Raw genomic sequence first — 13,525 nt, forward strand, 5'->3', positions numbered from 1 at the left:
TTTGTCCAAAAGGGATCTATTCCATTCAATTGCAAATGATCTAGATAAGACAGAGAACTGCAGCACGGGGACATAGCCGAGTTGGTCAGGTTGAGTGGTGATGAGTTTGCTATTTGGATGAATAAAGAAAGTCAAAAGTGTGAAAGATAAAAAACAAAAGGAGGAAGTGTGAAAAGTGAATGGGCCAAATTGAGGTGCATATGAAGACGTATGCTTTCTTCCAATTCATTAAATCGGGCTAATATGAATCAGGTGAATTGAGTTCTGCTTTTGGAAACTGGGTTAAGAAGGGGTGCACCGTTCCTGGAGGTACTGCAATACCAGGTCAATGCGTGGAGTGGACAGAGCAAGCTCTTTTTCCATCTCCCTGTTCTAAAAATCCATTTAATATATGGTCCCCAGATAGGGGACGTATCAGATATTAAACTGATAAGAACAGATACTACACTTGATCTTAGCCAAAAGGCCGAGAAGCGATAACCAGAATTGGTTTGGGCCTCGAGTGGCACCCTGGCCTATGCCGGACACATCTTAGGGAGAGAGAGCGAGAGGGAGACAAACCCACGCCTACACAAGACATTTTGTCACCCAAGCCAACCCTTGAAAAGGCTGCTTTGCAGAGCAAAAACAAGAAGAATGGTGCGTTTTGCAGCCGCCGCCCACTGCAATGAATCTGAATAACTCCTCCTTTAGGGCGCAAGCAACTCCCCTCCCCCTTGCAGTCTTTCCAATTCACGATACAAAAAGACGGACAGGACAGGTTGCCTGACTTTCCGTCACTGCCACCCTTTGCCATCCTTACCCGTAGAAAGCCCTTTCATCATCCCCAAACCCTAATCTTTTCCCTTTCCTTCCCAGCCCCCAAACCCTGCCCTCTGTACCTTTCTCACCACCCGCTTCCCTTCTCCTGTCATCCCCCTACCACCCGGGAAAAAAAGAGATTGCCCCCTCCTTCCACTAGCCCACCCTCCCACCCAAAGAACAACTTCTTCTGCGCAGCTTGTTTTCTAGGCAGCAGCGCTATTGTGATGTCATCGGGGGGCATTGTGACAAGCCGCCAGTGTTCCGTCTCTTCATGTTGTGCACAGTTCAAACGGAAAATACATCAACAGGCAGACTACAGAAAAGCTTACTATCAAAGGTTAGAGGGGGGCTTTCTCAGAGGGCTTTTTACAGTTTTTCTATTCCCAATTAGCCGTTTAAGTGTACTTATTGAAAGTAGTAATTCTTTCATAGGCCGCCCTTTCTTAGTATTTGACGTTCCTTATATTGCGGTATGAGGCTTCGCAGTAGGTTGCAAACATTCATCACCCATGACTGTCCCCAATTGAGCTCAGAAGCTCAATGTCTATCATGACCTCTCTTTTAGAATGTCCAAGAGCAAGCAAGCTATTCCTCCAGGAGAGGGCGCCAACAGACTACTAAAGAGATCATCATTACTCAAAGAAAACCCCAAAAACCAATGCATGATAGGAATAAACAGGTAACTTTATTTGGAGTGGAAGCGGAGAGATCGCACCAGATGCCAATTCTAGATCTTATCACACCTGTGGTCACTGCAGCAGCAGGTGAATCCACTTTGTCCAAAAGGGATCTATTCCATTCAATTGCAAATGATCTAGATAAGACAGAGAACTGCAGCACGGGGACATAGCCGAGTTGGTCAGGTTGAGTGGTGATGAGTTTGCTATTTGGATGAATAAAGAAAGTCAAAAGTGTGAAAGATAAAAAACAAAAGGAGGAAGTGTGAAAAGTGAATGGGCCAAATTGAGGTGCATATGAAGACGTATGCTTTCTTCCAATTCATTAAATCGGGCTAATATGAATCAGGTGAATTGAGTTCTGCTTTTGGAAACTGGGTTAAGAAGGGGTGCACCGTTCCTGGAGGTACTGCAATACCAGGTCAATGCGTGGAGTGGACAGAGCAAGCTCTTTTTCCATCTCCCTGTTCTAAAAATCCATTTAATATATGGTCCCCAGATAGGGGACGTATCAGATATTAAACTGATAAGAACAGATACTACACTTGATCTTAGCCAAAAGGCCGAGAAGCGATAACCAGAATTGGTTTGGGCCTCGAGTGGCACCCTGGCCTATGCCGGACACATCTTAGGGAGAGAGAGCGAGAGGGAGACAAACCCACGCCTACACAAGACATTTTGTCACCCAAGCCAACCCTTGAAAAGGCTGCTTTGCAGAGCAAAAACAAGAAGAATGGTGCGTTTTGCAGCCGCCGCCCACTGCAATGAATCTGAATAACTCCTCCTTTAGGGCGCAAGCAACTCCCCTCCCCCTTGCAGTCTTTCCAATTCACGATACAAAAAGACGGACAGGACAGGTTGCCTGACTTTCCGTCACTGCCACCCTTTGCCATCCTTACCCGTAGAAAGCCCTTTCATCATCCCCAAACCCTAATCTTTTCCCTTTCCTTCCCAGCCCCCAAACCCTGCCCTCTGTACCTTTCTCACCACCCGCTTCCCTTCTCCTGTCATCCCCCTACCACCCGGGAAAAAAAGAGATTGCCCCCTCCTTCCACTAGCCCACCCTCCCACCCAAAGAACAACTTCTTCTGCGCAGCTTGTTTTCTAGGCAGCAGCGCTATTGTGATGTCATCGGGGGGCATTGTGACAAGCCGCCAGTGTTCCGTCTCTTCATGTTGTGCACAGTTCAAACGGAAAATACATCAACAGGCAGACTACAGAAAAGCTTACTATCAAAGGTTAGAGGGGGGCTTTCTCAGAGGGCTTTTTACAGTTTTTCTATTCCCAATTAGCCGTTTAAGTGTACTTATTGAAAGTAGTAATTCTTTCATAGGCCGCCCTTTCTTAGTATTTGACGTTCCTTATATTGCGGTATGAGGCTTCGCAGTAGGTTGCAAACATTCATCACCCATGACTGTCCCCAATTGAGCTCAGAAGCTCAATGTCTATCATGACCTCTCTTTTAGAATGTCCAAGAGCAAGCAAACTATTCCTCCAGGAGAGGGCGCCAACAGACTACTAAAGAGATCATCATTACTCAAAGAAAACCCCAAAAACCAATGCATGATAGGAATAAACAGGTAACTTTCTTTGGAGTGGAAGCGGAGAGATCGCACCAGATGCCAATTCTAGATCTTATCACACCTGTGGTCACTGCAGCAGCAGGTGAATCCACTTTGTCCAAAAGGGATCTATTCCATTCAATTGCAAATGATCTAGATAAGACAGAGAACTGCAGCACGGGGACATAGCCGAGTTGGTCAGGTTGAGTGGTGATGAGTTTGCTATTTGGATGAATAAAGAAAGTCAAAAGTGTGAAAGATAAAAAACAAAAGGAGGAAGTGTGAAAAGTGAATGGGCCAAATTGAGGTGCATATGAAGACGTATGCTTTCTTCCAATTCATTAAATCGGGCTAATATGAATCAGGTGAATTGAGTTCTGCTTTTGGAAACTGGGTTAAGAAGGGGTGCACCGTTCCTGGAGGTACTGCAATACCAGGTCAATGCGTGGAGTGGACAGAGCAAGCTCTTTTTCCATCTCCCTGTTCTAAAAATCCATTTAATATATGGTCCCCAGATAGGGGACGTATCAGATATTAAACTGATAAGAACAGATACTACACTTGATCTTAGCCAAAAGGCCGAGAAGCGATAACCAGAATTGGTTTGGGCCTCGAGTGGCACCCTGGCCTATGCCGGACACATCTTAGGGAGAGAGAGCGAGAGGGAGACAAACCCACGCCTACACAAGACATTTTGTCACCCAAGCCAACCCTTGAAAAGGCTGCTTTGCAGAGCAAAAACAAGAAGAATGGTGCGTTTTGCAGCCGCCGCCCACTGCAATGAATCTGAATAACTCCTCCTTTAGGGCGCAAGCAACTCCCCTCCCCCTTGCAGTCTTTCCAATTCACGATACAAAAAGACGGACAGGACAGGTTGCCTGACTTTCCGTCACTGCCACCCTTTGCCATCCTTACCCGTAGAAAGCCCTTTCATCATCCCCAAACCCTAATCTTTTCCCTTTCCTTCCCAGCCCCCAAACCCTGCCCTCTGTACCTTTCTCACCACCCGCTTCCCTTCTCCTGTCATCCCCCTACCACCCGGGAAAAAAAGAGATTGCCCCCTCCTTCCACTAGCCCACCCTCCCACCCAAAGAACAACTTCTTCTGCGCAGCTTGTTTTCTAGGCAGCAGCGCTATTGTGATGTCATCGGGGGGCATTGTGACAAGCCGCCAGTGTTCCGTCTCTTCATGTTGTGCACAGTTCAAACGGAAAATACATCAACAGGCAGACTACAGAAAAGCTTACTATCAAAGGTTAGAGGGGGGCTTTCTCAGAGGGCTTTTTACAGTTTTTCTATTCCCAATTAGCCGTTTAAGTGTACTTATTGAAAGTAGTAATTCTTTCATAGGCCGCCCTTTCTTAGTATTTGACGTTCCTTATATTGCGGTATGAGGCTTCGCAGTAGGTTGCAAACATTCATCACCCATGACTGTCCCCAATTGAGCTCAGAAGCTCAATGTCTATCATGACCTCTCTTTTAGAATGTCCAAGAGCAAGCAAACTATTCCTCCAGGAGAGGGCGCCAACAGACTACTAAAGAGATCATCATTACTCAAAGAAAACCCCAAAAACCAATGCATGATAGGAATAAACAGGTAACTTTCTTTGGAGTGGAAGCGGAGAGATCGCACCAGATGCCAATTCTAGATCTTATCACACCTGTGGTCACTGCAGCAGCAGGTGAATCCACTTTGTCCAAAAGGGATCTATTCCATTCAATTGCAAATGATCTAGATAAGACAGAGAACTGCAGCACGGGGACATAGCCGAGTTGGTCAGGTTGAGTGGTGATGAGTTTGCTATTTGGATGAATAAAGAAAGTCAAAAGTGTGAAAGATAAAAAACAAAAGGAGGAAGTGTGAAAAGTGAATGGGCCAAATTGAGGTGCATATGAAGACGTATGCTTTCTTCCAATTCATTAAATCGGGCTAATATGAATCAGGTGAATTGAGTTCTGCTTTTGGAAACTGGGTTAAGAAGGGGTGCACCGTTCCTGGAGGTACTGCAATACCAGGTCAATGCGTGGAGTGGACAGAGCAAGCTCTTTTTCCATCTCCCTGTTCTAAAAATCCATTTAATATATGGTCCCCAGATAGGGGACGTATCAGATATTAAACTGATAAGAACAGATACTACACTTGATCTTAGCCAAAAGGCCGAGAAGCGATAACCAGAATTGGTTTGGGCCTCGAGTGGCACCCTGGCCTATGCCGGACACATCTTAGGGAGAGAGAGCGAGAGGGAGACAAACCCACGCCTACACAAGACATTTTGTCACCCAAGCCAACCCTTGAAAAGGCTGCTTTGCAGAGCAAAAACAAGAAGAATGGTGCGTTTTGCAGCCGCCGCCCACTGCAATGAATCTGAATAACTCCTCCTTTAGGGCGCAAGCAACTCCCCTCCCCCTTGCAGTCTTTCCAATTCACGATACAAAAAGACGGACAGGACAGGTTGCCTGACTTTCCGTCACTGCCACCCTTTGCCATCCTTACCCGTAGAAAGCCCTTTCATCATCCCCAAACCCTAATCTTTTCCCTTTCCTTCCCAGCCCCCAAACCCTGCCCTCTGTACCTTTCTCACCACCCGCTTCCCTTCTCCTGTCATCCCCCTACCACCCGGGAAAAAAAGAGATTGCCCCCTCCTTCCACTAGCCCACCCTCCCACCCAAAGAACAACTTCTTCTGCGCAGCTTGTTTTCTAGGCAGCAGCGCTATTGTGATGTCATCGGGGGGCATTGTGACAAGCCGCCAGTGTTCCGTCTCTTCATGTTGTGCACAGTTCAAACGGAAAATACATCAACAGGCAGACTACAGAAAAGCTTACTATCAAAGGTTAGAGGGGGGCTTTCTCAGAGGGCTTTTTACAGTTTTTCTATTCCCAATTAGCCGTTTAAGTGTACTTATTGAAAGTAGTAATTCTTTCATAGGCCGCCCTTTCTTAGTATTTGACGTTCCTTATATTGCGGTATGAGGCTTCGCAGTAGGTTGCAAACATTCATCACCCATGACTGTCCCCAATTGAGCTCAGAAGCTCAATGTCTATCATGACCTCTCTTTTAGAATGTCCAAGAGCAAGCAAACTATTCCTCCAGGAGAGGGCGCCAACAGACTACTAAAGAGATCATCATTACTCAAAGAAAACCCCAAAAACCAATGCATGATAGGAATAAACAGGTAACTTTCTTTGGAGTGGAAGCGGAGAGATCGCACCAGATGCCAATTCTAGATCTTATCACACCTGTGGTCACTGCAGCAGCAGGTGAATCCACTTTGTCCAAAAGGGATCTATTCCATTCAATTGCAAATGATCTAGATAAGACAGAGAACTGCAGCACGGGGACATAGCCGAGTTGGTCAGGTTGAGTGGTGATGAGTTTGCTATTTGGATGAATAAAGAAAGTCAAAAGTGTGAAAGATAAAAAACAAAAGGAGGAAGTGTGAAAAGTGAATGGGCCAAATTGAGGTGCATATGAAGACGTATGCTTTCTTCCAATTCATTAAATCGGGCTAATATGAATCAGGTGAATTGAGTTCTGCTTTTGGAAACTGGGTTAAGAAGGGGTGCACCGTTCCTGGAGGTACTGCAATACCAGGTCAATGCGTGGAGTGGACAGAGCAAGCTCTTTTTCCATCTCCCTGTTCTAAAAATCCATTTAATATATGGTCCCCAGATAGGGGACGTATCAGATATTAAACTGATAAGAACAGATTTTTTTTTTTTTTTTTAAACCATTCAGGTTGCGTAATCATCCAGAATCAGAAGTGTCACCTCAGAGAGGTTTCACAACTTAACCGGATGCAACGTAAACTCATCCTCATGGCAATTTTATTTCAAAAGAGTGATAAAAATGTGTATAACACACCCATAGCCGTAAATCAGTAACCAAAAGCAGAAAAGTATAAACCATTACACCCAGTGTTTCCATTTCAGAAATTTCCATTCACCCTCAGCATCCATACCTCTTTCACCATCCCATTTATAGCAGAAATACAGTTTGTCCAAAACCATCCTGACACAATCATTCACTTCAAGATTCTCATTCCTATATACATACAAATTCCTGGTATTCCACAGAACTTCCTTCACACATGCCAGAAACAACCAAAACACTCTTTCTTTCCTCGTGCTCAAGCTACACAGACCAAACATAACCATTTTAGCTGTTAAAGCTCTTACACCCGTCAACTCCCAACACAACTTACCCAAATTACTCCATACGTCCTTTGCATGTCCACAAGACCAGAAAACATGTTCCACATCCTCAGTATCACCACATCCAGTCCTCGGGCACCTCTCTGAGGGTACCAATCCCCTCCTCTTCTGAACAGATCTTACCGGCAGCACACCATGCCAAGACATCCATAACAAATCTTTCTGTTTGTTAGAGATTTCATACTTTTTCAGTTTTTCCCATACTTCCTCATACTCAGCAGATTTCAAACCACTGATACCACATGCAAAACCGTCCACACACAACCTTTTTATCTCCTTTTTCTCCTTCATGAACTGACTCACAGTAAACTTCTCAAGTCTGAACTTCTTCACAAACAGCTCAACAAACAGGTACCACTCAGGACAAATGAAGGCAAAAGGTTTCCTCAGATCCTGCACAGTCCACTTCAGCCTTCCTAGCATAGAACCTGCTTGATACTTCAACATACAAGAGGCTTTAGTATCTTTAGAAAAAACCTCACAGAAAAAAGCCACATAGTTTATACCAATAAAAACCTCCAAGTTTGGAAAATCCAAACCACCATGCTTTTTCTTTTTCATCAATATCTCCCGTTTCGCCCTTTCCATGCCGCATCCCCACAAAAACAAGAAAAGCACCCGATTTATCTTTTTCAAAGCCACAGTTGATGGAGGAAAAACCAAAGCAATATAAAGTATCATAGGCAAAATGATACTCTTCACAATCAAGACCTTTCCTGTAAAGGACAAATCCCTCAACCTCCAGAACTCCAATTTTTTAGCTATTTTACCCCCTAACTCCTCCCAACTTTCCTTACCTTTCAGCTCTTCATCAAAATCCATACCTAAGATCCTAACACTGGAACTGACACACTCCATCTGATCATCATGTAAAACACGTGGCAGACCAAAACCTTTCATCTTACTTTTGGCCCAATTAATTTTAAAGGCAGAAGCCACACAAAACAAATTAACCAGAAGCTTGACTCTCGACACGTCACAGACATTCTCACAGAGAATACAAATGTCATCCATATAGCCTAAAGCTTTAACATGTTTTCCTCCACTACCCGGAACCAATAGACCTTTAACCACTTTATCCTTCCTAATAGATTGTAACAACGGCTCTATAGCACAAATAAACAAAATGGGTGACAGAGGGCACCCCTGCCGAACCCCAGAAAGTATCTCAAAGCTATCAGTAAAAAAGCCATTCACCTGAATCTTACTTCTAGCCCCTTCATAGAGCCCATACAATAAACTAACCAAATGCTCCGGAAAGCCCATTTTCCTCAACACACAAAACAAATACACATGCGCCACCCTATCAAATGCCTTCTCAAAATCAAGCACACATACAATCACCCCCTTCTTCCTCGCCATACAATCCCCAATCATATCTCTGACTAACATCACATTTTCATGAATCCTCCTCTTAGGAACCGCACACCCCTGATCCTCCATAATAACATGTGAGATTACCTCCCTCATGCGATTGGCTAAAAGCTTGGCAAATATTTTATAATCCACATTTAGTAGCGTGATCGGACGCCAATTACCCACCACTCGCCTGTCACCTTTCTTAAACAGCAATACCACCACTCCTTGCTTCATACTGTCCGTCATCCTGCAACCAGAAAACAAACACTTCATAATAGACACCACATCCTTCCCAACAATATCCCAATACTTACTATAGAACTCCCAAGGGATCCCATCACCCCCTGGAGACTTGTTTTTAGCAGACTTAAAAATCACCTCCTTCACTTCATCCTCTGTAATGTCACTCAGCAAAAAAGGAAACTCAGATTCAGGTACAAAGTTGTCAATCACATTCAGAACCTCCTCATCCTCCCCCAGATCGCAGTCCTTCACTCCATACAGGGACTTATAATAGTCAGCCACTACACCGATCACATCCTTCCCATGCACCTCACTACCATTCTCATCCAACATTACATTCATCTCTCGCCCACCCCCACACATCTTCTTAAAGAAGAAACTGGTACACTTCTCATTCTTCTCTCTCACCTCAATTTTAGATCTCAGAATAATTTTCCTGCCCTCCTCCCCAAACCACTCTTTCATCTCACGTTTAGCTTTCTCCAGCTCATACTTTACATCCAGACCCAGAGATTTACATTTATGCAGGTAGGAAATCCTCGTATTCTGCCACTTGTACAGATTTCTCCTCTTTCTGGCTTTCCTGTACCCAGCTTTCCTGAAAAACACACTGATTCTCACTTTCACCCAATCCCACCATAACAATAAATTTGGAAACCCTTTTTTCCTTGCAGCCCACCATGCATACTGCCTTACAAAATCCTTCTTCACCCTTTCATCCTGCAACAGACTGACATTCATTTTCCACACACCACGTCCATAAAACAAATTAGCAATTTCAAAACTCCCCACCAGACACTCATGATCAGAGAAAACAACCCTTTCTTGCGAATAATTAACACATTTTACCCCAGTGGAAGAAAAGAAAAAATAGTCCAAACGGGACTCGGTCTGACCATCATCTGCATGGTAGGTAAAGGGTCCTGGCTTGGAATCCACAGCGTCCTTTAACGAAAACTCTGAAATTAAACGATTCCATAAATTTCCGGTCACGTCCACCTTGGACTCGTATGAACCAGCTCTGCCCCTTTTGTCCAGGATGCAGTTTAAATCACCAACAACAAAAATAGGAATTTTACCATGCAGAAAAAAACGCAATTTCTCAAAAAGGGCGAGTCTCTGATTTTTATCAGCAGGGGCATAGATATTAATAAGCTTAAATTCCCACCCCCTATAACATAAAATAACACACACACATCTACCCTCTTCTACAATTACAGTTTGCTTTATCCTAATGTCCTTATTTTGAATCAAAACCCCCACCCCATCATTCTTATTTACAGCAGAAAATGACCACACCACCTCCCCAAAACCCCACTCACTCTTCTTAGGTTCCCTATTCAGACCACATTCCTGCACACACACCACATCACAATGTTTTGAAGATAAGAAATCAAGCACACACGCACGCTTATATGACGACTGAAACACCCTCACATTCTGAGAGGCAATATTCAGTTGCAAAGCCATGCTGAAAAATTAAACAAAGGAAAAAAAGCATCAAAACAGAAACCATTCAAGTCCCACTGGCAAAGTGGATAACATCTGCTAACCCTGCCACATCTTCATTAGATAGGAAGCATTGGCCTGGAGATATAGGGTCTTCAATGACCCCTGAAAGAGAAGTAGTGCTGGCATTGGAGTCTGGACTTAGAACCTCAAAGGGGTTTTGGGAGTAGAAATCAACTTTCTCCCGTGGCCCCGTCTTCAGCCTCTTCACTGGTCTCTTGTCTTTTCTCTTAGAGACCACCTTGTGGAAGCAGGCCACTAGCTCAGCAGGGGAATACTTGCTGTTACCTGCAGCGTCCTCGTCGGATGATGACATGGCGATTTCCCCAGGGGCAGACAGGTCAGCAGTACTGGTGTCCATGTCAGGGCTGCTCAGCTGGGGAAAGTCAGTGCTGATTGCAGCATTCCCCTGAGCAGCCTCTGGAGTCTCAGCCACCTCACATAGCACAGGTGCAGAATCAGCGGAGGCCTGCAGCACCTGCAAGTCACCAGTGACCTCCTGCAGAGCACTACACTCCCCAACAGACACAGGCTCAGCAATAGCAGGAGCAGGCGGAGGATGGGAATCCCCCACTGCAGCAGGCATTACAGGCTCCATTCCAATTCCTGCAGGTTTTTCAACAATTTTTGCAGGTTGAATGTTTGCACGGACATTAAATCTAGCCTGTTTCCTGTCAAAATTTCTCCTCTCCAGAACGTACTGATCCCCAAGGGTCGGGCAGGACTTACATGTATGATCCCCATCCCCACACAGGTCACATACAGGGGGGGAGGGGCAGTTAGCAGCCTCATGCCCTGCTTTCTTGCAGTTTCTGCAGGTAAGTCCCTGCTGGCAATTTTCTTTAATGTGTCCATATCGGAAACAACTCCGGCAAAAGGATGGTTGCCCAGGGTAATGGAGAAACCCCCTATTCCCACCAATTGAAAAATTGGCCGGGGGGTGCATGATACCTCCAACACCCTCTGGGTCAGGTCTAAAACGTACCCAAAATTTAATATTTCCATTGAATACATTAAAGACATTTCTCTGGGGAATGCCACCTTTCACAGAGGAGCAGTATCTTGCCAAAAAGGCCTTTACCATGGTGGTCTCAGTAAATGGATTATACATATGAACAGTCAGGGGTCTCTCCACTGCAGAAAATAAAGGAGTAACAGAAATGTACCTCATATACTCATGCTTATGGTGCCTCTGCAGGTCTTGGTAAAAATTCAGACAGTCTTCCTCATGGTAAAATGAAATGTCATACTGACCAGTAGATGGGAACTCCTGCATACAAAACACTTTATCCAGCTCAATGCCGCCCAGCTCCATGATCACGCTCTCCACTATATGTCCTAACTGTAGGGAATTCTTCTTCTCCACCGAGACAGTCAGACGAACCGTGTTCTTTATAGCTGCCATTACAAGAAATATGCCCAAGGCACACGATCGCAGTCTTCACAGCGTCGGAAGTCGCCTTCCACGTAAAAGCCCACAGGCCAGACCCAGCAAGGTTTCCCTCACTGGATCTTAGCCAAAAGGCCGAGAAGCGATAACCAGAATTGGTTTGGGCCTCGAGTGGCACCCTGGCCTATGCCGGACACATCTTAGGGAGAGAGAGCGAGAGGGAGACAAACCCACGCCTACACAAGACATTTTGTCACCCAAGCCAACCCTTGAAAAGGCTGCTTTGCAGAGCAAAAACAAGAAGAATGGTGCGTTTTGCAGCCGCCGCCCACTGCAATGAATCTGAATAACTCCTCCTTTAGGGCGCAAGCAACTCCCCTCCCCCTTGCAGTCTTTCCAATTCACGATACAAAAAGACGGACAGGACAGGTTGCCTGACTTTCCGTCACTGCCACCCTTTGCCATCCTTACCCGTAGAAAGCCCTTTCATCATCCCCAAACCCTAATCTTTTCCCTTTCCTTCCCAGCCCCCAAACCCTGCCCTCTGTACCTTTCTCACCACCCGCTTCCCTTCTCCTGTCATCCCCCTACCACCCGGGAAAAAAAGAGATTGCCCCCTCCTTCCACTAGCCCACCCTCCCACCCAAAGAACAACTTCTTCTGCGCAGCTTGTTTTCTAGGCAGCAGCGCTATTGTGATGTCATCGGGGGGCATTGTGACAAGCCGCCAGTGTTCCGTCTCTTCATGTTGTGCACAGTTCAAACGGAAAATACATCAACAGGCAGACTACAGAAAAGCTTACTATCAAAGGTTAGAGGGGGGCTTTCTCAGAGGGCTTTTTACAGTTTTTCTATTCCCAATTAGCCGTTTAAGTGTACTTATTGAAAGTAGTAATTCTTTCATAGGCCGCCCTTTCTTAGTATTTGACGTTCCTTATATTGCGGTATGAGGCTTCGCAGTAGGTTGCAAACATTCATCACCCATGACTGTCCCCAATTGAGCTCAGAAGCTCAATGTCTATCATGACCTCTCTTTTAGAATGTCCAAGAGCAAGCAAACTATTCCTCCAGGAGAGGGCGCCAACAGACTACTAAAGAGATCATCATTACTCAAAGAAAACCCCAAAAACCAATGCATGATAGGAATAAACAGGTAACTTTCTTTGGAGTGGAAGCGGAGAGATCGCACCAGATGCCAATTCTAGATCTTATCACACCTGTGGTCACTGCAGCAGCAGGTGAATCCACTTTGTCCAAAAGGGATCTATTCCATTCAATTGCAAATGATCTAGATAAGACAGAGAACTGCAGCACGGGGACATAGCCGAGTTGGTCAGGTTGAGTGGTGATGAGTTTGCTATTTGGATGAATAAAGAAAGTCAAAAGTGTGAAAGATAAAAAACAAAAGGAGGAAGTGTGAAAAGTGAATGGGCCAAATTGAGGTGCATATGAAGACGTATGCTTTCTTCCAATTCATTAAATCGGGCTAATATGAATCAGGTGAATTGAGTTCTGCTTTTGGAAACTGGGTTAAGAAGGGGTGCACCGTTCCTGGAGGTACTGCAATACCAGGTCAATGCGTGGAGTGGACAGAGCAAGCTCTTTTTCCATCTCCCTGTTCTAAAAATCCATTTAATATATGGTCCCCAGATAGGGGACGTATCAGATATTAAACTGATAAGAACAGATACTACACTTGATCTTAGCCAAAAGGCCGAGAAGCGATAACCAGAATTGGTTTGGGCCTCGAGTGGCACCCTGGCCTATGC

General features: G+C 45.1%; 5 non-coding genes and 1 pseudogene across 5 annotated transcripts; all 6 read right to left on the minus strand.

Annotated features, from left to right (window-relative positions):
• Nucleotides 1–287: 287 nt before the first annotated feature.
• Nucleotides 288–478, minus strand: LOC142287540 (U2 spliceosomal RNA). Its single transcript, XR_012748497.1, has one exon. It is a non-coding gene; the product is annotated as a U2 spliceosomal RNA (small nuclear RNA).
• Nucleotides 479–1,865: 1,387 nt separating this feature from the next.
• On the minus strand, nt 1,866–2,056 carry LOC142287541 (U2 spliceosomal RNA). Its single transcript, XR_012748498.1, has one exon. It is a non-coding gene; the product is annotated as a U2 spliceosomal RNA (small nuclear RNA).
• A 1,387-nt stretch (nt 2,057–3,443) lies between these two features.
• LOC142287544 (U2 spliceosomal RNA) lies at nt 3,444–3,634 on the minus strand. Its single transcript, XR_012748500.1, has one exon. It is a non-coding gene; the product is annotated as a U2 spliceosomal RNA (small nuclear RNA).
• Nucleotides 3,635–5,021: 1,387 nt separating this feature from the next.
• Nucleotides 5,022–5,212, minus strand: LOC142287545 (U2 spliceosomal RNA). Its single transcript, XR_012748501.1, has one exon. It is a non-coding gene; the product is annotated as a U2 spliceosomal RNA (small nuclear RNA).
• A 1,387-nt stretch (nt 5,213–6,599) lies between these two features.
• On the minus strand, nt 6,600–6,776 carry LOC142287529 (U2 spliceosomal RNA; annotated as a pseudogene).
• A 6,515-nt stretch (nt 6,777–13,291) lies between these two features.
• Nucleotides 13,292–13,482, minus strand: LOC142287546 (U2 spliceosomal RNA). Its single transcript, XR_012748502.1, has one exon. It is a non-coding gene; the product is annotated as a U2 spliceosomal RNA (small nuclear RNA).
• Nucleotides 13,483–13,525: the final 43 nt, after the last annotated feature.

This window comes from Anomaloglossus baeobatrachus, unplaced genomic scaffold, assembly GCF_048569485.1.
Source record: "Anomaloglossus baeobatrachus isolate aAnoBae1 unplaced genomic scaffold, aAnoBae1.hap1 Scaffold_735, whole genome shotgun sequence".
Lineage (NCBI taxonomy): Eukaryota > Metazoa > Chordata > Amphibia > Anura > Aromobatidae > Anomaloglossus > Anomaloglossus baeobatrachus.